The sequence below is a fragment of the Mustela erminea genome, chromosome 11 (assembly GCF_009829155.1).
Source record: "Mustela erminea isolate mMusErm1 chromosome 11, mMusErm1.Pri, whole genome shotgun sequence".
NCBI lineage: Eukaryota > Metazoa > Chordata > Mammalia > Carnivora > Mustelidae > Mustela > Mustela erminea.
Window position 1 is genome coordinate 54,495,498 of NC_045624.1, and position 4,627 is coordinate 54,500,124.

The 4,627-nt window shown below is 36.8% G+C and overlaps 1 pseudogene; it reads left to right on the forward strand.

Annotated features, from left to right (window-relative positions):
* Nucleotides 1-739: 739 nt before the first annotated feature.
* Nucleotides 740-1,309, forward strand: LOC116568569 (annotated as a pseudogene).
* The last annotated feature ends 3,318 nt before the right edge of the window (nt 1,310-4,627 follow it).

Below are 4,627 nucleotides of genomic sequence, written 5' to 3' on the forward strand. Positions count from 1 at the left end.
CTCAAGTTTCTTTGTCACTTCCTACCAGGACTTTGCAGATCGATGGATGTAAGAGATATTGGAAAAGTGGATCTGTTTTGATCAGTACTATACTGGTAACTGTTGAAATAATTTTTTCTTTCTTTTGACTTTAATTCTCTCTTCAGAAAATTTGTCTCATTTCACCTTACTTTTTATTCCCCCATGTTACAATTACTAATTAATAGTGGCATTAAATTAAAATGATCCCTTCCACCCTATAAATCACTCAACTATTAACTTAGTTCTTTTCAACTTAGTATAATTTTAAGCATTAGGAGACATGGATGCTAATCTTAGTTCTATCACTTGCTGATTGTTTGACCTTGACCAACAAACTCGACCCATCTGATTTAACATTGTTATTAAGAGAATAAAATAGATGCCATCTTCCCTGTTACTACACAGACTTAATTTTGTGTCATCCATAATACATTGTATAAATGATGGAATAAACTATATTACTGAGAACAATAATAGTAATGGTTAGGAATTTTCAGCAGGAATTTCTTTGCTCTTAGTGGTGGAAGTTATGTTGTTGCTGTTTTTTCCTTTCCCATGTATGTGTTTATTTAAACTTGAACTGGAAATTCTTTTAAACTTTATGTTGTACAGTTTTGGAATACAGTTTGGAATGCTATTCAAATTATTTTTGTACTCATTCTCTTTCCTGTGTTATATAAAACATCCATTTATTTGGGCACTCCTTCTAGTTGGTGGTGATAAGCCTGGTGGCTCAGGAGTGGTTAAACTTCGCAGAATGCCTAGATGTTACTCTTGTGAAAATATTCCTTGAAAGCTGTTGAGCTGAGGCAAAAATCCCCTCAGTTAGCCTGTTAGAAAACTTTGATCTAGTTCCACTCTCAACAGCATTCTCATCATCCTCTGTGGGCACCACAGAGGTAAGTGGATGGTTTCCTGAAGCAACTGAGCAGTGGCTTGCTTTTGTGACTGCACCTCTGACACTCATTTGAGTTTCTCTCTGCAGAACATACCAGAAATTTGTTATTGCCACCTCCACCAAAATTGATATCAATAGTGTGAAAATCCTTGAACATCTCACTGATCTTACTTTAGGAAGAAGAAGCATTGAAAGCCCAGACACCAGGAAGGTGAGATGTTTGACACAGAGAAAGAGAAATACCAGCATACAGAGCAGCAGAAGATTAAGGAGAAAGCTGTGGACTCACAAATTCTGCAAAAAAGAAAAGCTATTCCTCAACTGCAGGGCTAAATCCACTCTGTGTTTTCTCTCACAAGTGGAGTTGATCCTCAGAAACTGATGTTTTAAATTTCTTACAAAAACCTAATTAATAACTTATACAATTAAAAAAAAAAAGGGTGTGTGTGTCTGGGTGGCTCAGGCAGTTAAGCGTCTACCTTCAGTTCAGGTCATAATCTCAGGGTCCTGGGATTTAGCCCCATGTCGGGGTCCTGCTTAGTGGGGAGACTGCTTCTCTCTCTCCATCTGTCCACCCTCCCAGTGGTGCACTCTTTCTCTTTCTTTCAAATAAATAAATAAAATCTTAAACAAACAAACAAACAAACAAACACCAGGTAGTATTCAGCAAATTCATTCTTCTTTCTCTACTGCAATAAGAAAGGAGCTCCAGCAAAGACAGTTAGGTGGAATGCCCTTGTAGCTCAAGAGTTTGTTAGTTTGTTTGGAGGAACATGTGAGTAATCTTTTAATCAACAGGGCACTTCATCATTACCACTTATAGAAAATACAGTATGCCCTGTTTTCTTAAATGGATACCCTGTCTTCCCTCTTGCATCATAGGTCCCAGGCACACTAATTCTATAAATGCCTTCCTGGTAGATGTTCTCATCATTCCCTAGAAATATCCATGATGGTGGGAGGAGAGCATAAGTGTTATGAAATGTGTACAATCAGCTGTATATCCTGTTAGGTCTATCTTCTGTGTCTCTTAGCCCTGCATTTCACGTAAAAATTCAGAAAATGCTTAAGTAGAAGTTCAGAGTAATATCCTATTTCTCAAGGTGAAATAAACAATAGAATAAAAGCAAAAGGATTTGTATAATATAAAGATCAGTTGAGGTTTTATTTTAATCCAAAACAAACATGAAGGAACTTTTATGAATATCCAATTTTAGATTCCTTCATTCAATAAATATTAGGTCAATTATTTCCAATATATTCTTCCATTTATGTATCCAACTGTCCTCAGAAATATTCATATTTATTTTTAAATCTTTTACTTTAGGTGTTTTTATTAGTTATCTATGAATGGTTAAGAAGTTCCTAAAATGTGGTAGCTTAAAACTACAAGCTTTTACTAGCTTGACTCCTGTCGGTCAGCTTAGCTGGGTGTCTCTGGTTTGGAGACTCTCACAAGGCTGTAATCAAATATCTTCTGGGGCTACAATCATCTCAAGGGTTGCTTGGAATAGTATTGGTGGCTTTCAGATTGACTCATGGTTCTTGTGGTTATTGGCAGGCCTTCAGGGCCTCTCCCTCCACCCTCTCTTCTCTCACCTTCTCTTTCTCTTCTTTCTTGGTGATAATTTAAATGTACTCTTTACTGAGACAAGTGGATTTCTGGTCTTCTGCTATAGTAAAAGGTAAAGAGAGTTGCTATGGTTTAATGAAGCATTTCCCAAAATGTGTTTTGTTAATATAAACAAATATTTGCTAAATAAACACACAGTACTATAGGAAATGATGCTGAATTAAAGTTTTTGTTAGTGTTGTTAATTGCCAGACTTCACAGAAGCTTTAATGTGTGCCCTGCTTATCTCTGGAGACACCTTCAGTATGGGAGATTACTCAAATACATTTTACTAAGAAACTCTTTTTACACAAAAATATCTCTTGGAATCCATGGGTCATTCTTTGACAAATGCTGCTTTCATGTATTTTATCCTGGACAGAGGCCTAAGTCATATATTTTTTTTTCTACACCTAACTAAGCTTTACTCTACCTCCAGCCTCTAAATGAAAATAATAAAACCTGACCTTCACCATCCTCTGAGGGGATATTATAAGATTCAATAAAGTAAACATAGCAAAACATTTAAAAAAATATATTATCCTTGCTCCCTATTGGATCTTCAATAGTAAGACACCACAGAGCAACATTTTATAGTGCTAACTTTTTAAATAATTTAAAAGCATAAAAATCAAATCAATTCTAAAAACTACTAAAACTACTACAGTGAATTTAAAATGAATTTGAGAGCAGTAGGAGACAGAGAAACACAATTGCTTGTAACTGAGCAGGAAGGACCAAAAGGAAAGGAGACCACCTCTCAGTGTCCATCTTTTTTCTTTTTTCTTTCTGTCTTTACCAGTTAATTCTGTTTCCCTGTTTTCTTTCAATTTTAGTTTCTTTCAGCAATTGCCTCAGGACTGAGGAGAAAGGTCACAGTGAGTAACTTTATTCTCCTAAAGAGGAGTACTCCTCTCCTGTGCCCATTCAAATCCTGCTGAGGAACTTTCTCTTAAGAGTCTTCTTTTTTATTATAGGCCTGTCTATTCACTAATGAACTGACTGAAGTATCAGTTGACTTGAATGGGAGTCAACTAATACTAAATCTCTCAGAACAAGAGCTGAAAGTTGAATTTAAAGAATAAGTTTAAAGGTGAAAGTATAATTCTTATTGGCACTGTATTTGGAGGTGGTGGCATGTTGTTTCTATCCTCACCTCCCACAGCAAGATTCTGAGAAATTCAATGAGATTACTTCAATCCTACCTTTTTTTTTTTTTTAAAGATTTTATTTATTTATTTGACAGAGAGAGATCACAAGTAGGCAGAGAGGCAGGCAGAGAGAGAGGAGGAAGCAGGCTCCCTGCTGAGCAGAGAGCCCGATGCGGGACTTGATCCCAGGACCCTGAGATCATGACCTGAGCCGAAGGCAGCGGCTTAACCCACTGAGCCACCCAGGCGCCCAACTTTAATCCTACCTTGACGATATCTGTCATCCATCAGAAGTGAGTCCAGTTGTAGCTCTGCTTATGACTGGGGACCTCATCTCTTCATCTTTAGAAATGAAGCTTTGCCCACCCTGCAGCATTGTTGTAAGAACTAAATGAAATACCAAAGATTCATCCAAGGGTACTTAGCAGGCTTTCTCTAAATGGTAGCCCTGGGTTTTCCTTTAGTTTAGATAGTGTTATCAGATAATATACTTCAGGCCTAACCATTGGAGCAACTCTAAAATCAAACTACTTTTTGACAATCAAGCAGGCGGAATTCTGTTCCTTGCAATTTTGCCCATTAATTTATGTAGTAATTCTTTCTTGAATAGTGCATTTTTCTTTTTCTATAAAGACTTAAGACTATCATTTCATATGCTTATTATTCAAGTATGGGCTTTATTTTAATTTTGGTCTATTCTGTGTAGCAAAATAACCCTTCCACATGTGTGTTTTTTAAAAAAATATGTATTATATGTTGATTATTTACTGTGGTTTTTGCCCAGTTAAGGTATTACTAAACAGTGCTCTTGCAATAGACAAGGTCACATGCCTTAGGTGAGACGGAGGCTGTGATCTGGACCTCCATCATTTATGGGGAGGATCTGAGGATGCTGGAGTTTGATTTTCTTGTCCTGCCCCAAGGGCAAAGTATGTCCAGTGACTG